Below are 25,206 nucleotides of genomic sequence, written 5' to 3' on the forward strand. Positions count from 1 at the left end.
ACTCCACAGACACACCGCTGTACCACGGTTAAGTAAATTTAAAATTTATATAAGTTTTTCTTTCTAAAACTGTAATCTAGTGTTTTAGTCCTAAAAGAAGTTTTTTGTTTACTATCGAGTGATTAAAAATTAACAGGAAAATGGAGTTTCTGATATAAGCTTAATGAAGTACGTTTGTACATAAACACTGTGTACTTACTGATGTAAGCCTAATGAAGTATTGTGAATGAAGTACGTTTGTACATAAACACTGTGTACTTACTAGAATTGTAATATATACTTTTTGTATAAATAAATGTTCTAGAGTGATGTACATGACCTAGGCAGAGAGACATTAGTTTAAACTGCGAGAGAGACTATTTTCGTTGTTTCTGTAATGAGCTGCTACACTCTATCATAAAAAAAAACTATTAAAAGATCGTGAGTTATTGAGGTAATGGACTTTAGGTTGCTATATGATTAACACATACAGGTTAACACAGATATCCTAAGCAGTAGCTAGACAATTTTGTTATATTTGAATATGTGCAGAGTTATTGCATGGTTCGTTGTGCTGGAATGCTTAAACCACGATGCAGTTTCGGTTGCTTGGACAGAACAGTAGACTAACTCTGCTTAAGATGTTAGTAACTGTGTCTTAAAAACATTTAAAAAAATCATTACCAAAAAGGTGAATTTGAAGTCGCTGTTTAAAGCAATGTTTAAATATTCCCCGTATTATTTAAATTAACGCGCGTGTATTCTGTCAACGGTAATAATTTGTAATTGAAAAAAGAGATATGAAATAAAATTGTGAGACGGTCCCCCATCCCACCCACGCGTGAAAAACTAACCGCGTACCCATAAACCACACACACAAACGGTTGCATCGCGCGACTTGTACCAGCTCTTCTGAACACGGGACGCTGTGTTTTCATAGTGTGGAAGAGAACTGTTCTGAATTACGAATTGGGAAGGAACTACCTTCTTCTTTGAAAAATGGTAAGATGTTTTAAGTTGGTAATACTGTTATTAGTTTACCTACAACTACTGAAAACGGAATTTGTAAATAAAATAGCTTTGACAACAAGCGAGTCTTCTACAGTGGTTTATGAACGTGGCGATAAAGGTTGAGATTTATCGCCCCACAGCTGAGTATCAGCACGCATTGGACATTGACGCACTAGTTCCCTCTATGTCGGATCTCAATTAGCTACTCTAAGTTATCTTGTGCCCGGCATTTTGTTCTACATTCCAAATACACAGTACGGTCTATAAAAATCACTGGCTTGTCTCAAGTTTTTAAGTAACGCTGGGTCTATGTACGCTTTTTTTCGTCAGTGTGTACTCATATTTCTGTAAAGTAAAGTGTATGGTTTCTTGTCATGCAATATACTGCATGAACTTAATACATTTATAATAATTTATCTGTGTCATGGTCTGACAGTTTTCTTCAGTCACGTTACTCTTTCTATCGGCATTCAAAGACGTCAGCAATGATGCTTTTATTTTTCATATATATAAAATAAACACTTCGAGAGAGGCTAAACGTAAACATTGTAACTGTAGACAGACGTTCACGAGGTACAATTAATGTTTTCGCGCTTCCTTACGTGTCCTGCTAGAGACATTGAAAAATATTGTGTTGTATTTTTATATTATTATTTATACGTGTTTCATTTTAATAATAGAAATAAAAGTACTTTTAAAGTATTTTAAAGCCTATTTATCGAGGGATTGAAATTCGTTCGGAAACATTAAACGTTGGTGTAATTTACTTCGGCTTGGTGAATGAGTAACATGACTGCAATGGTTCTACATGCTTTTTTTAGTGTCTGTTTTCTCTTCTCAGTTTTTTTTTTGTTTTTAATGAAGTAAAAATGACTTATTCTTTAAGTATTTCTACCATAGAATAAATCATTAACATTTTTTATAGCATCTTGTGTAGTTTAATAGTGTATTTAACTCAATTTGATTAGAACTGTGTTAGAGAAAAGCATAAAAAAAGACCCAAAAATAAAGACCTTAACATTGTATGACTGATAAACATTTATTTTATAATCTATTTACTCAGAAGAATGGAACATTAACCCTTTTCCCTATCCCTAAAAATGTACTTGAGCGGCCCTTAAAAGTATTTGTATGTCTTTTTTCAGGTATAACTTAAGATTGATATATAAATGCAGTAAATAAGGGGCTGGATATTATGTAGTTTGTCAAGAAGGAGCTGGGTATTATGTAATTTGTAAGGGACTAGGTATTATGTAGTTTGTAAGGGGCTGGATATTATGTAATTTGTAAGGGACTAGGTATTATGTAGTTTGTAAGGGGCTGGATATTATGTAGTTTGTGAAGAACGACATTGGTATTATGTAGTTTTTGAAACGCTGGTTATTATTTATTTTGCCAGAAAGGGGCTGGATTTTATGTAGTTTGTCAAGAAGGAGCTGGGTATTACCTAGTTCGTAAGGGGCTGGACATTATTTGGTTTGTCAACAAGGGACTGGATATTGTATAGATTGTCTGAAGTTTCACATAATGCAGCTACTGGTGTTTCATTCATTACATGTAGAAATATTAAACTATGAGAAGTTAGTCGGTTTGTTTACTTGCTATGTAATTTAATCTCATACTAGTAGGTGTAATTTATTCCCATTCTAGTAGATTGTTGTAGTAAATGTCAACAATATATTATATTTCTGAAAGAATAAATTGGATTACAATCAATATATATGAAGCCGAGACAAAAATTATAGATAGTTTTTAAAGGGTTTTTCATACTGCACTACTAGAACATAGATATAAATCGAAATTTCACTCTCCCTCTATCAAGACAATTAATTCTGAATTTGGTTTATGTGTAAGTGTATTTAGAGGTCCTTCAAAATTAGCAACACTATCCAAACATATATATAACAAGAACGCATTTTCTACCCAACCCTAAAAAAATCACTTTAAAAAATTGGAGATTAAAAATAATTGCAAACACAGTGTTATCGTATTTGGTGGTGTTATCTACCAATGCGTGCTGGTTTTTGAATTTATAGTGGACATTCTGTTGAAAGTTAATAATGTTCTCTGAACCATGCACACATCTCCGGTGTGTTTTATAGCCTATTTGTTAGGTTTAATTTATCATTCGTTTCTCCTTTTAGTCGCTACAAAAAAGATTTAATGTAGTATTAATATTGTTTAGAAGTAGTAAATTAATTATATAGCAAGCTACACATTTTTTTGTACTTTTATTATTTTCTTACAGCCATTTTATAACGTGGGTATGTATTATAATTAATTGCTTCTCTACAAAATGTATTGTGCTTTTTAAAAATTCAAATAGCTAAATAACTATCCCAATCTTCAGTGAACACTAGATGTAAGAGAGTACATCCACGGGCATTTTACTTATAGCAAGGATCGGCTACAAAAGTAATAGTTTTAACACGTTGGCTCCCACACGACCCACCGGTGGGTTGTGAAAGTCTTCCAGTAAGACCCACTGGTGAGTCGTGCTCTATTTTGTTTCTAAAGGACCACTTACTGGCTGGGATACAACGGCTACATATACACTCTTCCTAAAAAAAGTAATTGTAAAATGGCTAGTGAAACCCTGGAAAGTATCAGTAAAATAGGCTTGAGAGCCAATGTGTTAAGTAATGAATTCCACGTTTGTATGTTGTTGTTTTTTCTACTTTTTGTTGTTGTTTTTGTCGATTTTTTACATATGTGATAAATAAAACGAGTATTATCATGACGTGCCTTATTTATATAGTTACTTTAATCATTACGTGCCTTATTTATATAGTTACTTTAATCATTACGTGCCTAATATATACACTTAATTTGATCATGACGTGCATAATTTATATAGTTACTTTAATCATGACGTGACTGATTGTATAGTGACTTTTGTCATGAAGAGTCTGGTTTACATAGTTACTTTAATCACGATATGAGTGATTAAATAGTTTAATTATGATGTGCCTGATTGTATAGCCACTAAAATCATGGCGTGCCCCATTTGTATACTTAACTTAATCATAGTTGCGTAATTATATAGTTACTTTAATGATGACTTGCTTGATTTATATTCTTTAATCATGACGTGCCTGATTTATATTGTTACTTTAATCGCTACGTGCCTGATATTATAGTTACTTTGATCATGGTGTTGCTGACGTATTTACTAATGATGTCGTTTCACGTCCAATATAATGTAGTTTTTTCCATACGTTTAAAAGATACACAGCCTGTTCAATTCACAAATCACATGATCAAACTTTTAGTAGAATAGCTGTATTCTTTATGACGGATAATTAGAGATATCACACAGAAGTTTCGAAAACAAAATCAAAGTGTCTAATAGAGGAAGGTAATATGAAATCATGTGTCGTGTATTTTCTATTTTGTGACGAATATAGTTAACTGAAGTATGGTGGCGAAGGAAAACGAATTAGATAAAATTTAACATGAATTGTTGGTCTTGTTTTTAAAACTTTATTTAGGGTTAATCGTTACAGACATTTTAGAATAATATAATAGTGTCACATGAATCGTTTATATTGAATGAAATTAATTTCAAGTCTTGCAAAAGACACAATATTTAACCAAATGTGTCATCAGTTTATTTTAAAGTCTAGTCAGGAAACACAGTCCTCATTAGTTGCCCTATAGAATTAACTGTAAAACCATTTAGGTCTGCACAACGGGATGATTTTACTCATCCGCCCCATCCCTTAAATATAGTAAATATCAACATATGCATTTATAGGCGGCAGTAGGTTTGTTTATTTTGTAAATTTCGCACAAAGCCACACGAGGACTATCTGCGCTAGCTGTCCCTAATTTAGCAGTGTAAGAATAGAGGGAAATCAGGTAGTCATCACCATCCACTACCAACTCTTGGGCTAATCTTTTACCAACGAATAGTGGGATTGACCACCACATATAACGCTCCCACGGCTGAAAGGGCGAGCATGTTTGGTGCGACGGAGATTCAAACCCACGACCCTCAGATTACGAATCGAGCGCCTTAACCATCTGACCATGCGGGGCCGGCCGGTCATAATAGGTGAAACAGTATACCGAGCAGGTGAAGTCCTTATTAGAAAAGTGTGTTTTGTTTTCTTCCTCCCCTCACTTTAGAAGCTACATACTCTCTGAGAAGATTAACACAGCGTTCCCTGGTTGGCTGCGCACGCTACACACAATTTGGAAGGCTCTACGCATGACATGCTAGGAAATGAGATTGTACTAAAGAAACAGAAAGAAAAAAAAATTCATTCCGACTGATTTAAAATATCGAATAGAAATCACGTATAAAAGTAATTCTGTCATTTTGTCTGCAGTTTTAAAGCTGGGTGGCTCTGGTATAAGTGAAAATAGTACCGAGTTACAGAAAAGGGTCGTTATTTTCGAAGGATTCTTTCCTTTTTTACAACACAGAAGTTGTGTTCTCTCTATATTTTTTTAAACCAGCAACATGGAAGTCTCACTTTTATTCCATAGTAACATCTGCGTCAGTTTTCTTTGTTGCAATATAAATATATTGTATATTCGCCGTTTCAGACAGTGAAGAATAAAACCCAACCATGGGTTCTCAGATTTTCCGTATTGTGGCTTTAAGAATGTGTTTTGGTGTTACGAATCTTCCTATTGTCACGACGCTCTCGCACTCTTGTTTATATTACTTACTTTTTTTTGTAGAATAATCTGTCTGAACAGTTCCCGTGTTTTTTTTTAACTTGCGGTGGTAAATATACTGAAGAAATATCTCTTTCTACTTCCACATTAAAAAGAGAACTACCCTCCAAATCTAAGTCTTAAGGCTGGGCGAGACGACTTATGACGCTAAAAACGGATTTTGATACCCGAAGTGCACTGATAGTTCACTGTGTAGCTTTGCTCTTAACAACAAACAAACAAAAAGTACTTCGCTGGCTCGTATAAGACAAGTATTTTGGACTCCGGGCAACAAAAGACAATTTCTTTTCTCAGTATTAGCTAGTTATTGCTTGTAGTCTCATATTGTCATTACTGTTCTATTGGAATTCATCAACAGTAGATTTAATTTTTCGGATTTTTGTTGTTTAATTGTTTTAAATCATGGTGCTACGTGTCTAATTTGTATTTAAAGAATGAAGTTAGATATTTTTTGTGAGTTAATAGGGAACATATCAATAAATTTGTTTGCATTTTAACTATTCGGAACTTATTTAATTATTTTTTGGAAGACACTATGAATTTCTTAACGCAATTCAAATTTAATACTATTTCTATAGCGTAGTTTGTTCGATAATTATCAAAAATATAATAGAAAAAAGTATTAATTCACAATGAGAGTTGATATATTGCAACGTTTTGGTACTAGATTCACATATAAAGGTAAGTTACCCGAATAAGTTATATAATCCCCTAAAAAGTTAAAAATAAAAAAGTTAAGTAAATTTTTAGGTAAGTGTCTGAAGAAAAAAAGATATAATCAAACTTAAATTACTATAATAGATTTATGCCCCCAGTAACCCATTGGTATGTCTTTGAACTTACAACGCTAGAAACCAGATTTCGATACCCGTGGTTGGCAAATCACAGATAGCCCATTGCGTAGCTTTGTGCTTAACTTAAAACAGACGTAATCTAATTATCATATTAAACAACTATAATTAAATCTCAGCGTTTTTCAAAACGATTAATTTACCCCAACTTTTTATTGTATCATATCCCCCCACCCCTATAATATTATTTTTATATAGTATAGTTTTTATTTGTTATAGCTAGACTGCAGGAGCTATGTTTCCGCTAGACGCTCAAAATTTACTAAAGCGTTTTGACGCTACCTGGCTGGAGAGTTGGCAGCTTATTTTACCGCAAGAAACACGATTTTATCAGCAAGTTACTTGACAGTGGCGCCATCCAAGTATTCAACACGCCGCGACTTTCGTGTGATGTCGAGAACAACAATGAATTACTGAAAACAAAAAGAATAGCTATAGCAAATGAGTTAATATTTCACACATAAAATACGTGGAGTTAAAGTTGAACTTAAATGTACAGTACATACTAGGACGCTTTTTCTTAAAATTTGCCCTAAATTATCCGGGTTTTCAATCAGAGAATCTTTGTTACGCTAATTTTGTATTTCGACAAAATTTGTAAAACATATTTCGTCAGAAATAAAACCGTTATATATATATATACATATATATATTACGTTTCAATAAAACAACAGTAACAGTAATCGAATGTAAAGCGTGTATCACGTAGCATAACCCGCTGTTTTAAGATACACTTGGAGCTGAAAATACTCAAGTTAGAACCGTATATAAAAAGGAGGAGAAGATGAAACAAAAAGATATAAGCAAAAAATTGTAGTTTCATGGAAGGCGAATTTTTTAAAAAAACATTACGTACCGTAACCCACGGTTCGAATTACGTTTCGACCTAGAAATACTCAAGTTAGAAACGCATAGAAAAACGTGACGATCAGTCAAACAGAACGATAAAAACACTTATAAATGTTCGAACTCAGTGTAAATATGTTTAAGTATTCAGTTATTGGTACACAAGTTGAAACAAGAATTAACCCGTTTTTAATAATACAAAATTCACGTGGGTCTTATACATTTGTTATAACCTACTTTATACGCTCATAGTATCGAAAACCCGAGGATTAAAAAGAGCGAATCTGGGAAAATAATTGAAAGAAGGGTAAGGAGATAGGTAGAAAATTTCTTTCTGTTTGAGAAGTGTATCTAATTTGAATAACTTACTTGAATATAAATGAATTGTTGAATATGTTATTACACAATCAAATAGAACCTTAGTAGATCTGTTAGTCAACTCCTCGTGCGGTACATGATCATTGGGTAAAGTTTTTTTTGTTTTTGTTTTTGTTTTATTTGTTTTTCGTTTTTCTACCAGTCGTGAAACTGAACATGGGTGATTATCAGATGCAAAAGCACAGATAGCCCTCGACTAGCTTTGTGCGAAATTAAAAAAACAAACAAACAAACAATCAGATGCAAAAACAAAACAAAACAAAAAACAAACTGTGCAGTTTCCATGCGTGTTTGAAGTTTAATTTTACTTAGATACACTAAAGAAAACAGAGGTTAGAAGTTTGAGTTTAAAATGTGGTAAACGTCATTCTAAACGATATATTTGTGGCCGTACTAGTAATACGGCCATATTATTAAAGCACAAAAGGAATTTACGTATAATGAAATTGTGGTCGGAAATGATTAAAATTGTTCCATAGCCCATACTTACCTTTATTAATTCTGCAGAGTGAAAACACAAGGATAATGTGTTATAATCTCTGTTACCGACGAGACCTTTCATACAATACCAAGTCTAGCCAGGCCGACTTCGATAGTTTGATGACTGAGTAACCAAGATAAAATATACAAAAAATAAAAACATTCGAGGGTGAAACGCTTGGCACGAGTCTCTCAAGAATATTTTTTATTTTATTTTGTCAATCAGTAGTTAATAATGTCAAGATATATTGCATTTGAATAGATCTTGGGATACTTATTTATCTGACCGAGCAAACCAAAAAGGCATGTTAATGTAATCGTGTGATCGGAAACTACAAAATATATGGCCCGGCATGGCCAGGTGGGTTAAGGCGTTCAACTCGTAATCTGAGGGTCGCGGATTAGAATCCCCGTCACACCAAACATGCTCGCCCTTTCAGCCGTGGAAGCGTTATAATGTGATGGTCATCCCACTATTCGTTGGTAAAAGAGTAGCCCAAGAGTTAGCGGGGGGTGGTGATGACTTGCTGCCTTCCCTCTAGTCTTACACTGCTAAATTAGGGACGGCTAGCGCTGATAGCCCTCATGTAGCTTTGCACGAAATTAAAAAAAACAAACAAACTCTAAAATATGTACCAAACTTTTCGTGTAAGGTATCTTAATGGGTAGGGTTAGAGATTGATGAAGTGGCTTTGATTGTGAAACATGAGTTCATGTTGTAGCTAGTGATGTATGGTCTTTCTACAGAATAAGCAACTGTATTCCGGTGAGTAAGATTGATCGACACACCAACTTCCTGTGGGCCCTATAGTTTTGTTTGTGTAGATTTCACTAGAAACCTAAAGAGAAAAAGACAATTACATTGTACTAGTGGTGGAAAAACTGTACAGAAACTGTAACAACCTATTACCAAAGCTTTACTTTAAAATTTGGTTACTATATTATCATACTTTTATGCATACTAAGTTTTAAGCTTATATAGCTAAGGCGTAATATTTGTATTCATCAAATTAATTTCATGGTAAAGTCTGTGAAACCTGTGCATATCGGCTACTAAGCTTGCATAGTTTCAATGGAAAGCCTACTTTTTCTATCAGTTAATAAATTCAAGCGATATTTTTTATCACGTAAAACAGATTATCGATATTCTTTTATCATTTCAATACGTTAGCGATGGTATTTTGTCGTGTAAAGAGATTAGCGATGTTCTTTTATCATTTAAATAAGATAGCGATGTTCTTTAGTCGTGTAAATAGATTAGCGATGTTCTTTAGTCGTGTAAATAGGTTAGCGATGTTCTTTTGTCGTGTAAATAGATTAGCGATATTCTTTAGTTGTGTAAATAAGATAGCGATGTTGTTTAGTCGTGTAAAGAGATTAGCGATGTTCTTTTATCATTTAAATAAGATAGCGATATTCTTATGTCGTGTAAAGAGATTAGCAATATTCTTTTATCATTTAAATAAGTTTAGTGTTATTCTTTTGTTGTGTAAAGAGATTAGCGATGTTCTTTTATCATTTAAATAAGATAGCAATGTGCTTTAGTCTTATAAATAGATTAGCGATGTTCTTTAGTCGTGTAAATAGGTTAGTGAACTTCTTTAGTCGTGTAAATAGATTAGCGATGTTCTTTAGTCGTGTAAATAGGTGAGTGATATTCTTTTGTCGTGTAAAGAGATTAGCGATGTTCTTTAGTCGTGTAAACAGGTTAATGATGTTCTTTTGTCATGCAAATAGATTAGCAACATTTTTTTCTCATGTAAATAGATTGTCCTCATTACTAGTGTTACCAGAATTCGGGCGTTGGGAGGGGAGGAGCACATCAAAAGACTCAAAAGAATCGATTTAATATTTCATATAAAATGAATACGTGAAAAGAGCGCTATCTGTGAGGAGTTGTGATAAGATTTGTTGATTTGATTTGCTTTTGAAATTCGCGCAAAGCTGCACCAGGGCTATCTGCGCTAGCCATCCATAATTTAGCAGTGTAAGACTAGAGAGAGGGCAGCTAGTCATCACCACCCACCGCCAATTCTTGGACTACTCTTTTGCTAACGAATAGTGGGATTGAGCGCCACATTATAACGTCTCCACGGTTGAAAGGGCGAATATGTTTAATGGGACGAGAATTCGAACCCACGACGCTCGGATTACGAGTCCAGTGCTTTAATTACCGGGCCATGCTGGGCCGTGGGGATAAGAAAGAAGCTCTTTCCCCATTATTTTATTTTCCTTCTTTTACTAATTTTGGAACAGACCTTTCAAACCAAATGTAGATAGCCCTCATGTAGCTTTGCGCGAAATTCCAAAAACCAAACCAAACCTAAACCTTTCAAACTATCTTTACAGAAACAAAGGAGGAGTTGACCTTTATTTATCCCACCGTTCTTCATAAGCACATATAAAATATATGGTTTTCTATATTTATTATTGTCTAATTATTACACGTGTAATTTGGCTAAAGGAAAATAGGCGTCGAATATAATAATTTATAAATTAATAATTAAAGTTACATACATACCAGGTGGTGTACCTGTCCTCTGGACGGGTGAAATAAAAACTCGTTTGTACAGAAAATCATGCTTCTGTTTTTTTCTTGACATAATAAACATTAATAGTGTAAGAAAATAATACAAAATGTATTTTAGTGTACTAACACAAAAAATGCCAATAATGTATCACTGTGTCAAATGGTGCTGATTTGGTCGTTCTTTTTGAAATTAGATATGAAATTAGGTGAGTCGAAAAAACTACATTATCTCAATAAACAACAGTTGATGATAATTCAGAATATTGGGTGTTGCAACAGAGATGATGGTCAACCATCCCATAATGGGTGGAAATCATTCTTGTTTTTTATCTAGAACAAATTATTGAGAAACCAATTCTTAAACTTTACGCCTCTAATAACCCAAGCATGTACTGTGTTTACATTATATGCTTAGATAAGGTTCATGTTGTATGTACAACCTCATGAACGTGGCCAAGAACCGTTGTTCCGGTTAAAGTAATTAAAATCATTCTCAGATAAAACATCTACCTTCAGAGGGAGTGGTTGAGTCACCCTCCTAAAAGCGCCAATCTTTTATATTAGACGGCGACCTCTACCGGTAGGAACGTGTACGACTCTCAGGTATTTGAAGAAATTTACACAAGGTTATTGATTACTGCAGTTAAATATTGATAAACACGTCCTGAATATTATTATAACACATTTCTTCTTTTTACAAATTTATAATTGTATTTTCGCATTGTACGATTACCAAAACCTTGAAGCTGTAGATAAGTCATATGTATTAAAACAGTTTTTATAATTTCGTCGTACGTTTTGATTGTCAACCATTCAAGATTAACAAGTGAAAACAACATGAAAAGCGTTATTATAACTGATTTGGTGTAATATATGCTTGTGAAAGGGACTTACCAAAAATATTTAGTCTGACAAAAAATTGTTGATTATTAAAATCGGCGAGTAAGTTATATACTCTCATTCAGGGTTAGCTCAAATATATTTGTATCATCAAACAATCACAGAGTAGAAATGCAACTGTTATTAATACAATCAATCCTGAATGGTATATACTCTCAGTTATGTTTATTTTATATATATTTGTACCATCAAACAACCACTGAGAATAATTTGAAACTATTATTAATTTAATCAATCTTGAGTGGTATATACCCTCAGTCCTGGATTGTATATACCCTCATAAAGTTTAATTTAGATGCATTTGTATCAGTAAACACTTACTGAGGAGAGTTTGAAACTATTACTAATAAAATCAATGTCTTGGGTGGTATGTACTCTCAGTCAGGTTTCGATATATGTGTATCGTCAAACATTCACTGAGGAGGGTTGAAACTATTATTAATATAAGCAATGTCCTGGGTGGTATGTACTCTCAGTCAGGTGTAGTTTAGATGTATTTGTATCGTCAAACATTCACTGAGGAGGTTTAAAACTATTAATAATATAAGCAATGTTCTGGGTGGTATGTACTTTCAGTCGGGTTTAGTTTAGATGTATTTGTATCGTCAAACATTCACTGAGGAGGGTTGAAACTATTATTAATATAATCAATGCTCTGGGTGGTATGTGCCAACTAATTTCTTTAGTGAGAACCGTGTTTCACACGTCAGTGACGTCTCTTCATGCTCCACGTACTACGGGATGAGCCCCATTATTCCAACAACCAGTCGATGATGTCCTCTTAGCATATTGTTCAGCAGCAGGTGACAGAGCACTTCAGCTGTCTTCTTTAAGAATGCTATACCAAGTGTGAAATCTAAAACTGAAGATGGGTGATTCATCCATTCTGATTTCAGATGATATACGTTACACAGGTGAACATAACGGAAGGTGAAACTACCAGATGATGAGAGAGAGAAGGGGGAGGTGAGATCTGGGTCGTTGAACAAGAAAATCTTATAGGAAGTTTAAAAGTCTTCGTGCCTCTAGTCCTAGTTAACCATCTGTCGCAGATGAGAACAAGTGTTTGTCTAGCCAGTCAAACTAATAACGTAAGCGGAACGATTACCAGTTTTTGTCAGTTGGTATTTAATAAGAGCTTGCCTAGTTATCACCTACACTGATCGTGGTTACTGACCACCCAAACTTTATTTTCCGTGAAGTCCCTCCTCGACAGGAAGTGAAGCAAGCCTAAAGCTATTTCCAGCTGCTGTTGTATTGGTTAGTTGCCTTTGGTTTGTGTTATATTGAAATTTAATATAATTTTGAGTATACAGTTTAGTGAACAGTTACGGACTGATTAGTAATTAGACGTGGAAACCAGTGAAATGCAGATTGACTTGGTTAGTTGTTCTGACTTGTTTCTGTGTATTTCTAGACTAATGGTAGCATATGAGCTCTAACTTTTTGAAGAAAAAAAAACAAGGGAGAGTATACTGATATTCTGTGTGTATCTACAGGGGCGTATCAAAATTAATAACTGTAATAAAACTAGCGAATAATAGAGTGGTACTCATTTACGTGAATGTGTATTTTTGTAATTTTTCTTTGTTTCTGCAATTATTCAAGTGTGTTCTTTAGAGTTAGTAGAGGCGTAACTCTTTTAACATTCCGTGAACAAAATGGATAAGTCTGAGAGTTACACGAATAATCCCAGAGGGCTGTTAGGAACATAATTAACAAACTTAGCATGTCTTTTATTGTTTCAAGTAGTCCATAGAAAGGATTAACTTTGGGGGCCAAGATAATTAGTTAGTGTTACTCGAGAGGGTGAAATTTAGGTCAGTGTTTTTTGTTTTGCCTCATCTTGATTGGTTTGAGGCCAATACTCAAGTCTAGTTGATATGTATAACTGTAGTGTTTAATCTGCTAGCTGAATAATATCCAGTTAGCGGGAAAATATAACGAAAATTATTAATGTTGCAATGTCGAGCTTTAAATTAAAACTCCACACATATAATTAAGAAACTACATATTGCTACAAGAATGCAACATGATTTCCTGAATAAGTTATCCCCGTTAATAAAAAAAGTATACATTCAGTAACTGTATTTGTGTTCCATTGTTCTGTGCTCAAAGTGTTGATTGATCAAATTTTGTTTTGCCAGAACTGGCTTTGTGTGTTTCAAATTAAAAATTGTTCTTTAAACGGTAAAAAATAAAATGAAAGCCTACAGTTAAAATTCCGTGAAGTCTCAAATGCAAATTATCTCTGAAAAAAAACTGAAAACTATTGAAAAAGAAACATTTACAATTCTTTATCATTTTGCGTGGGGGTGGTCAGTTACAATACAGTTGTTTGTCCGAATGTTGAAAATGTCTGAAAATTACCCTTTGGAATTCGCTTAAGTTTAGATGGGTAGATTTTATTAAAAAATAATAATCATTACGAAAGATACTAAGAGATAAGAGCGAATTATAATACATTATATTAGAAGAACCTTCTTGAGCTGTTTGTTTAGTTTAAACGCCCGTATTATACTTTATTCAGTCACCATTTTACGACTGAAGGTGAATGAAAGTTGATACAAAAATGACAAGTTTTTTAGTTCGTGAAACCTTCCTGAAGTTTTACATAAGAGCAAGTGGTGGCATATCAAGATTCATTAGGTCACTGGACATGCAACCATGTAGTACAAACAGAAACTGGGCGTATTACAGTACAACTATATATAAGGTTTCGTAAAACAATCTTACTATATAATAATTAGCTCACTCGACATGCCACCCAGCAGCGCTGCAAGTAGAAACAGTGCATTTTATTCAACAACTAATATGTACATTTTGTAAAACAATCTTACTATACAATAATTAGTTCACTCGACATGCCACCCAGCAGCGCTGCAAGTAGAAACAGTGCATTTTATTCAACAACTAATATGTACATTTTGTAAAACAATCTTACTATACAATAATTAACTCACCTTACATGCTACCTAGTAGAAACAGAACATGTTACACTACAACTACCCGTACCGTTTCGTAAAGGAAAATTCTTACAATACAATACAATAAGAAAGAATGCAAGTTGAAAATTCTTACAATACAATACAGAAGGTCGATTTTAATCACTTTTTTGCCTAATGTTATACACGTGTCGATTTATATGCATTATATTTCATTATATTACCACTAGGAATCAGTAAACCTCATTTGTTTAAATTGAGTTATTATATTGTTGAAATTTGTACTTTTTTTTTTGTTCTTTCAACTAAGTAACGTACATTTATAATTCTTAGAGATTTCATATTATTTTTCATTAATGTTGTTATTTTTAACATCATATGATCAAAAAGTAGAATTTATAAAAATTGGAGAATTGTACTCATAACATAGGTAAGTTAATATTTAGAATTATAAATAGACTTGAAATGGACATGAAACTTTTTTTAAAAAATTGACGCGTTTGACAGGGAGATTCAAGGGAATTTTAAAGTAAGTTATAATTTTTGTATCACCAACTTGATATAAATGTGTTCTGTTTTATGTGACATGTCTATGATTAACAATTGCAGTTTTCTTTTCGGTGCGCAGTAGTAAGATAACGTAACTACATTGCTAAAATCCGGGGTTAGATTCCCCGCGATGGACACGACAGATAGTCCAGTGTGTCTTCGCTCTAGAAAAGAAAACAAATGCAACAAAGAATAGGTAAATATACACACAGTATAAAATATGAATTAAGTATCTGATAATTATGTCTTTGTTTTTGAATAACTGTTCTCCTCACGTGTACACCAATGGAGCAAAACGCTGGTGAATATGCTTCCTGTAGACTCTAGTGGGTTAAAACTTCTAACAGTGGTCTAACTAATCCAGGGAAGGTAAAACAAGAAGAGAAATCTTCAATGATTTCTTTAGATGAAGAACTTTGTTTTGTGGGGTAGGTATTACACCATCAGGTTATTTTAGAAGCAATGAATTAGAATTTCCTGCTTATGCATAAATTAATCATAACTATCATAATTTTATTCAAAGAAAAATAAATGTACATTTCAAGCACCAGTCTATAGCGTCAATTATCCTCCAAGTTGAAACTGTAGCGCGTGTGATGACGTCAATTATAAAACTCTTCATTTTCTTCCTTTTATTGATCAATATTGTTGTTAAACGTGTACATTGGTGAAAATATACAATTAAGGACCCCCCCCTTTCTTTCCTTTTTTTTTATTATTCTGCGAGCATACCAGCTGTTTTATTATGCACATTGATAAACATTTTGACTTTATGCAGGCTGAGAGTTATATGATTCTGTTATTTCCGAGAAATTAAGCAACCCTATTCAACACTGCTCATACGTGGGTTTTCAAAGCCGCTTTATTGTTAGAAACGTTATCTACAAATTACCACTGGTTCACTTAGCTGTAAGATTACAGAACGTTTTCTAAAGAACGTTCATATATATATATTTTTTTTTCCTCATTGAATGATGAGAAAATTCCATTCTTTCAAAAACGACCACGACATTGCTATATGCAAAAGCGAATCAACTGTTACTAAGTTATTACTTAATGTTTCAGTTCACTTGTGGGGAGTAAGTATTGTTGTTTTTAAAGCATAATTGTCGACTGTTGATTATGCGGCGCATCTCCTGCGTATAAAACCCGAACTTTAATTTACTTTTTCTTCTCCCCATTCACAAGACTGTGGCTTTCAAACGACCAATGAGACCATTAAATTGTATAGTGAGTCCAATAAAATGTATTTGATCCAGATGCCAACACTTATAAACAGGCCAATGAGATCATTAAATTGTACAGTGGGTCCAATAAAATGTATTTGATTCAGATACCAATACTCATAAACAGAAAAGTTTCATCTTTTCCTTTAAGTCTTTCAGTGTCATTATCAACAGCTTTCAAGTTTCATTGAATGACAACAAAAACAACGTAGATTTGTCATTATTAAATACTAGCAGGAAGAATGAATTTTAACACTGCCCTGATTGGTTGAACAATTAAGAAACTGGCTGTTGGTCTATAATTACATAATAGGTTTGTTTTGAATATCGCGCAAAGCTACACGAGGACTATCTGCGCTAGCCGTCCGTAATTTAGCAGTGTAAGTAAGACTAGAGGTAAGGCAGCTAGTCATCACCACCCACCGCCAATTCTTGGGCTACTATTTTACCAACGAATAGTGGGATTGACCGTAACATTTTTAAGGCCCCCGCGGCTGAAAGGGCGAACATGTTTGGTGTAACGAGGATTCGAATCCGTGACCCTCAGATTACGAGTCGAACGCCTAATCCACCTTAGCTATACCGGGCCGTACATAGTAGGAAGATCCTATCAGTATGGGACTTGTTTTATAATTAGGCTTAACAGAAGTGAACAGTACACTTTCTACGGCCTATGAAAAATATTTTGCTTCTCACATTATTCCATTTATCTCTAATTCGTAAAGAATCCTTCAGCACTCTCAGATAAATTTCCATGATAACATTTCTAGTTATATTGCCTACTATTCTGTCCGTTACACACACACACACACACATATTGATATAAAGCTTGTAAATATGTAAATGATGTGTATGTAATGGTACGTCGTATATATATATATTAATCACCAATCATTTATTAATACACATACATGTACACCCATATATTTACGTATTTCACTGATTCAACCATGTGACGGCTCTGTAGTCAAATCGTTTATCACATTGCACATCGTTGAAACAGACAGAAACTGCAGCGCAAGTAGTCTTTCTGCAACTATCTTTATGGAAGCGGAAGAGCAGAACCAGTGGGCTCAGAGTTAAAGAGTGAATAGGCCTTCAGCGCTTACGATCACCAACTAAGAATGGATCATTGGCTTTTATTCGATGGCTCACATACCCAACCCTCTAAAAGCCGTCATAAGTCACGTCGACAGTCCATAAGATTGCCAAGATCAAGTTGTTTCTCGCCATCTTCCTTGCTTAGAGTCCGGTTCTGTCAACAAGCCCCACCTCTGCCTTAGTTTACATTCAGATCGTTAGATATATACAAAACAACGCTTCTGTTACAGCAGTTTGCTTTTTACTTGTTCATATTTATAACCCAGTCCTTTAAGATATTTCTACGTCTGTGTAACTTCCTAACACTACATTACAAGAGAATACTTCCTTGATTTTACTGCGCTAAAATCAGGGGTTCGATTTCCTTCGGTTGATAGAGCAGATAGCCCGATGTGGCTTTGCTTTAAAATACATACATTTTATTGATAGCAGTTCTCAGCTCTCGACAGATGTGTAAGTTATTACCTGTATAAAATCATAGTATATCTGTACTAACATGAACTCCCACTCCATTTTAACTATTTTATAACTTTCACAGCTATATCAACTATATGTTGTCATAATAATAACTGTTTATATTACAATAGCAGCACCTATATGCTTACCATCGTAAAAATAGCTAAGTCTATATTATACTGTTCTAGCAGTTCTTTACTCTATGCTACTGTAATAAATCCTAATTTTATACTGTCATAATAGTCTATTAGTAATAACAATATCTTACTCTATACTACCAGACAGTTCCTTTTTCTGTACTACCATATCAAGTCTGTTTCTATACTATTTATGGCTATTGTCTATTTCAGTACTGTTGTAACAGTATCTATATATCTGACATCAAGACACTACACCAGAGTTGATATCATGATAACGATACAGGGTCGCCGAGAGTTATTTTAGGCCTAGGTACACTCATGTACACATAGACCCTCATAATATCAGTTAACGATAAAATGCAACTTTCCCAGCCTTTTTAATGGCATAGTTTTTAATGCATTTTGAAAAGTGAATTTTACAATATTGTGTACGGGCCTACTGATAACATAACATAATGTTTAGGAACAACCATTCTCTGAGTCAAACTAAAACTATTGAGTAATAAAGAAATTAGATCCAGCCCTTATCATTCATATATCTATCAAGCTTTCTTAAGTCACTCAAATTTACTGCCTTCACAACGTCTAAAAAGCCACGCATTCCATACGCCAACCACTCTATTTAAAAATATAATAATAATAAAAAATCTTAGTTGACGACGGCTTCTGGCTAACCCAAATCTATATTAGTTCTGTAATTCTTGTTGTTAAGTTACTCGTTACACACACGTACACCCCTTATCGATGGTTCTGTAACAATAATCTTATTCATGGCTGTTATCTAGTTCAACACTGTTACAACACAATGTATGCATTTGATAATCAAGACACTGTATTAGAGCTGATATTCTGATAACAGTACGTTTATTTAACTCTATGACTATAATCTAAGTCTGTACTCTTAAATCAATTTTTATACATCTGTGCGATCTTGATAAATATTACACTAATAATAACACATACTCTTCTTCCGCAATAGAGTTGTTATGTGCCTTTAAGACTATTTATACCGCTACTATAACATCTGGACTGTTATAGTACTCTGCCCAGATCAATACAGGCATCGTAACAGTGCATTTACCGTGATGACAGTGCTTATATATATGTGCTGTCATATGGTTACTTCCATCTGCATTGCTACCAAATGTTTCTTTCTTCTCAGGGATCACGGGAGATCTTTCTAAATCATTGGGAACAACGACTAAGTACGCTATAAATACTATATTGAGACCCTGCTAAATCACCGTTAATGGCATGGTCGCTGAAAAAGAATTTTTCTATTTACTATTATTATTATCATTATTAGAGTTTGAAGATAATGTCCTTTGCGTCCATATTTTTCTTTGCTTCACTGTGCTATCGTTTTGCACTTCTTTTGCTTCTTCCTCTGATCCGTTCAGTCACGCGGTTCAAATTTCCGTTGCTTGGTCTGCTTGACTGTACAGTTCCAAGACTGCTTATATTTTATGTTCTTTCTATATTTTTTCTCCCACTGTCCCCACTAGTTCCCCCTATCATCTTAATGTAACCCATTTCTTTCTTTCTTTTTTTCTTCCGAGTTTTTTTAACGCCTACGGTCTGGCGGTCGAAAACGCTGTTGAATGTCTTGGCGTCGCATTTATCGCTTTGTAACGAAGGATTTTTTTTTTTCTCGGCTCGTTAGGCTGTATTTGGTAGAAACAGCTGTTCATGCGTTTGTCCATCATCACTCATTCAGGACATATTTGTAGGATTCGACTGCTTCAGATATCTGTATCGGATTGTACTTCCGGTCTGTTGTGTGCGTGCGTGTATGTGAAGAGGTTTTTACCACTATTTCTTTTTATCGTTATTACAGGACATAAAGTTATAGACGTAGAGCAGCATGCTTTCTAACTTTGTTTGTCATTATGCCTAACATACTAAAGTAAAAGTTGATGTGCAGATATATACGTATCAGATTTCTGCTGGGTCATACGACATCAGTCATTGGATTTATTAGAAGGAAAGCCTTCTACACCCAAGCCTAAATTACAACACTAACCGAAAAAAAAAAGTTAGAAGTGCAGATAATATTTTTAAAAAATATTGAAAACATCAATTCTTTTTATGATGAGCCTGGACAGAGTTCAGTGAATTAAAAAGAAATATATGAATTAAAGGAAGATTTGACGATGTCTTCACAAACATATGTAGTAAGAACAAACAGCCAATTGAAGTAAAAATATGTGACACCATGGTGTTAACAATGTTAAAATATTGCATGTTTTTAACTGCACAATAAGAGATTTTTACCTAATAGTACAAGTTGTTGAGATGGGACAGTAAATTTGGGTTTTTCAGAATTTCGTTATGTAGCATGAGACTTAAGGCAAATAATAACGTTTTGTGTTCATTTTGATACTAAAAATCTCTTTTATAATCACAAATTTATGCGTATAAAAAAGAGGGAAATATATATAAATATATTGAGGTTAAGTTACAACCTATAAAATTATGGAATTATCAGTGATGTCGAGAAACCCACTTGTTGAGAAATTTATATGCAAAAACGGCTTGTTTGGGTTGAGAAAATATTTTACATAGAAGAGCGAATATGGAATTATATTTTTCAGCTGCATAAAAAGGCGAAATTATATCTTAGGTCACAATTGAAGCATAAGAGAGACAAAATTATGGTTTTACACTATTTTGGCGATCAGCAGTTGGTTTCTGTGAGATTGTAGTGAGTTATGAAAATAATGATGGTTTGTTTGTTTTGTTTTGTTTTGGAATTTCACACAAAGCTACTCGAGGGCTATCTTTGCTAGCCGTCCCTAATTTAGCAGTGTAAGACTAGAGGGAAGACAGCTAGCTAGTAATCACCACCCACCGCCAACTCTTGGGCTACTCTTTTACCAACGAATAGTGGGATTGACCGTCCCATTATAACGACCCCACGGCTGAAAGGGCGAGCATGTTTGATGTGACGAGGATTCGAACCCGCGACCCTCAGATTATGAGTCGAGCGCTTTAACCACCTGGCCATGCTGGGCCTTTAAACTTTTGTAATCCATGTAACAGGTAAAAACAAACAAACAAAAAATCATTATTTTCAAAATACTGACTGAATATCGGGTTTAAAAAAACTATTTTGGTTATAAGATATGCTGCTTAAGAGATTTTACATCAGTACATCTCTCATTTTGTTTATTCATTAATGCTTGGATTAATGAGTGGATTGCTTACTCTTGTAGAAGTGAACGTTGAAGTAAAAATAACGAAGAAAATAAATGCACGAATTTCTGGTAGCAAAATGGTAAAAAATAAACGAACAAATTACACTTAATAAGATGGAACCTCTGTTGTTCGCTATAGTTACGTACTCAAGTACTGCTGAACTTGTATCTGGTGTGTATGTATACATATGTATACGTAATATATTCGTATGTTGACTTGACAATGTTTATAGCAGAATATGCCATCACTAGCTTCTTAAAGTTCAAATTTATATAAATATTATAACAATAATTTTTAAGCCGAAACAAAACACATTGAAATTAAACAATATACGCTGCATTAAAAAAACAAAAAAGAGGTCTTAGGGTACAACTACAACGTGGGATTATAAAATGTGTCCCAGGTTTTGGAGGTGACTACGCAAGTAGAACCCACTCTCTCTCTCTTTAGAGCTTGTACCCTAGGACATATTTTTAAATGCAGTATATTTTGTTTAATGTTAATGTGTTTTGTTTTGTCTTAAAAATTATGGTTATAATAAAATAAATCAGAGATTCAGATTTGCTGTTTTTAATGCAGTCCTTTCTCATGATTTTGTTTACTTATTTAACTTCTTTAAATGTAATTACTTAATTTCACTATGTATATATGAATAATGAAAGGTTATCTTAGGACATGAAAAGTTTCTTTCTTTATATAAAAAACGCCAATAAAAACTGCAAAAAATATGTGAAACCACAAATTTGCATGTACCTTCGAATTGACCCAATAAATCTTCATGTCAAATTTGGTGAAGATCCATCAAAGTCAAAACTAAAGCTCTGTATGTTTCCCCGCAAAGACCTAATGAACCCCCACACTAATTTTAATGAAGATTCATTCACATCCTGTAAATTAATTAAACGGACATACAACAGACGGTACAATTATATTTACCTCCGAGTGGCACAGCGGTATGTCTGCAGACTTACTTATAGCGATAAAAACCGAGCTTTGATACCCGTATTGGACAGAGCATAGATAGCCTATTGTATAGCTTTGTGCTTAAATATAAACAACAACAACTGTTATATTTATATAAATAAATATGTATAACAAAGCTTGAACGGTTTTTCCCACTGTTCTTTATTTTAATATTGTTGGTTCAAAAGGTACTTTTCAGTGTAAATGTTTGTCTTGAAGTTTTGTTACAAGTTATATATATATCTTGAAGTGAAACCTTGAACTGTAGTTTATATACTATATACACATATATATACTACATACACATCAATAATTGTCTGTATAAACTTATCCACATTTACTTACGAAACCGAATTTATCTCGCTCAGGGAAATATTTAGTAAAATTACGAAACTGATAGTTTTTAATTTCTATAATTTTTTTATGGTTACTGATTTGAAATAAATAAATAAACACGCAATGGCATTAAAGTGGTTTCGTATTTTCTATAATAAGACACTTATTTCACAAAATCTAAATAACAATGACAAAAATGTCCCCCTCCTTTTTTTTATTTTGAGTTTATTGTTTTCTGTTATCTCTAACCTGGAAGTTCCTCAACAAAAACTGGTTGAAATAAACTAGTTCCTCTGAAAATGTCATTAACGAGAAAATATAATAGACAGAGATTTTAATCTATCCAAGCTTAGCAACGAAATTAAAATACAATCATAGTGATAATGCTGAATAGCAACGATAAATCATCTCTTTTATAATTACCAATTATCCTAGAGTTGAAACTGATGTTAGTGATATCCGTAAATAATTAGAATTAATTTTTGGTATGAGCTTAAAAGATAAATATAAAAATCAACAAATCATAGTGTCTTGAAGACAACCAGAAAGTTCTATACTGTCTTAAATCGGAGAAATAAACCAAGATAACCTGATGAAAGTATCATATCGTCAAGAAGACAATCAGAAAGTTCTATACTGTCTTACATCGGAGAAATACGCCAAGATAACCTAAAGATTGTTTTGTTTGAATTTCGCGCAAAGCTACTAGAGGGCTATCTGTGCTAGCCGTCCCTAATTTAGCAGTGTAAGACTAGAGGGAAGGCAGCTAGTCATCACCACCCACCGCCAATTCTTGAGCTACTTTTTCACGAACGAATAGTGGGATTGACCCTTACATTATAACGCCCCCATGGCTGAGAGGGCGAGCATGTATGATGCGAACGGGATTCGAACCTGCGACCCTCGGATTACGAGTCGAACGCCTTAGCACACTTGACCATGCCGGGCCTTATCTGAAGAAAGTATCATATTGCCTAGAAGACAACCAGAAAGTTTTATACAATCTTAAATCGGAGAAATAAATCAAGAGAACCGAAAGAAAGTATCTTCCCCTGTAACACACCAAATTATTATATTTGTGAAAGGTTATGTTTTATACAGTAAATATATTGTAAACACTACTAAAGAAATAAATATTTTACATCAACTCTACATTCACCTTGATTTGTCGGAGAAAACGAAAAAACTTGTATTTAATAATAAATACATAACTCTGATGTCAAAAACATAAATAATTACTCTTACTGTTAACATATATATAAATAAATACTATATTATATAAACTAATCATACTTTACAATATCGTTTTTCAAAAATATTTTCACTGTGATAATCTTGTATAAAACAAAAAGCTGTTTTATAAAAAATATGTTTTATTAGTAAAACGTTTCTCAGTGGCACAGTGGAATATTTGCTGACGTATAACACTAGAAATCGTGTTTCGATACCCGTGGTGAGCATAGCACAGATACTCCATTATGTAACTCTGTGCTTAACATCAAATTAACAAGTAATAAAATATTTGAAACCATATTAAATGTTACATAGTTTAATACAAAGAGAACATTTAAAAGATATAAGTCCTCAAGTTGTACAGCGGGTATATCTGCTGACTTACAATACTAGAATTATGTTTCGATACCTGTGGTGGGTAGAGCGCGGATAGCCCATTGTTTATCTTTGTGTTTAATTTCAAATAAACAAGCAATTAATAAAAGATGTAAAACCATAATAAATGTTATGTTGTTAAGTACAGAGAGGGTATTTAAAAGATGTCTTCAGTAGCACGTCCATGGACTTCTACTGCTAGAAAAAAAACAATAACCCTAGTGGTCCATTATGTAAGATTTGTCGTAAGACCTTTTTCTTTCCGCGTCAATTTTCTCTTTCGTTATTTAACTTGTGTCATAAAATGTAACTTTTCGTGGTTAATATATTTTTGTGTATGCCATCTTTTCGAGGTAATTACAGATGCTGCCTAACCATACAATGACAATAAGCTTAATGGATGAGGCAATGAGCTATAAACTTACTTGTGCGCATGCACGAACGTGGTTCAGGGAGAGGGTTTAATTGTACACTCGATACTGGCGACATGCACTCTGACGCCTTTGTGTCCTGAATAATAATCTGCCCCGACTGTCGGGTTAGTACGCCCCACAAATAGATTTGATTCTGATTCTATAGCGCCGGTTCGTGAATCAGATATGATATTGATCTTCGTACACGCGTATGGTTCTTCATGGAATAATATGACGATTTCGGTGTAGCTGTCCACTGGGAGGAGTCTTTTATATGTATATCGGGTAACTGATGAATAGTTTGTAGCTAAATATATTGTTTTGTTTATTAGTTGTATGAAACTTTTATTCGACTTTAGTTTGGAAGCGGTATACAGTTTGAATTTATATGGACATGAATTTTTTATCCAAAGTTTAGATGGTTATATGTTACAGCTTACAGAACCAGCCATAAAACTCACAGAATAAATATTTAATCAGTCTGTTATTAGTGAATTAAATTTAACTGATAGAAACAGCCGCTCGGAATTTGAACAGAAAGCTTTAGCTGGAGAGGTTGGTGTTATTAACTACAAAGCTACATATAGGGCTATCTGTGCTCTGCCCA

The 25,206-nt window shown here is 33.8% G+C and overlaps 1 protein-coding gene across 8 annotated transcripts in view; it reads left to right on the plus strand.

The window, feature by feature from the left end:
* Window positions 1–25,206, plus strand: part of LOC143239480 (homeobox protein cut-like) — a 383,408-nt gene that overhangs the window by 229,237 nt on the left and 128,965 nt on the right. Inside the window, exon 1 of one of the 8 annotated variants that reach the window (XM_076480578.1) lies at window positions 856–981. The exons of 6 other annotated variants lie outside the window; for them this stretch is intronic. The gene's annotated coding sequence lies outside the window, so the exon portion shown is untranslated. Of the gene's footprint in view, window positions 1–855; window positions 982–25,206 lie in introns of those variants that run through there. One more of the 8 variants, XM_076480581.1, reaches the window with a different exon arrangement.

The sequence above is a fragment of the Tachypleus tridentatus genome, chromosome 13 (assembly GCF_004210375.1).
Source record: "Tachypleus tridentatus isolate NWPU-2018 chromosome 13, ASM421037v1, whole genome shotgun sequence".
In the NCBI taxonomy this organism is placed as follows: Eukaryota; Metazoa; Arthropoda; class Merostomata; order Xiphosura; family Limulidae; genus Tachypleus; species Tachypleus tridentatus.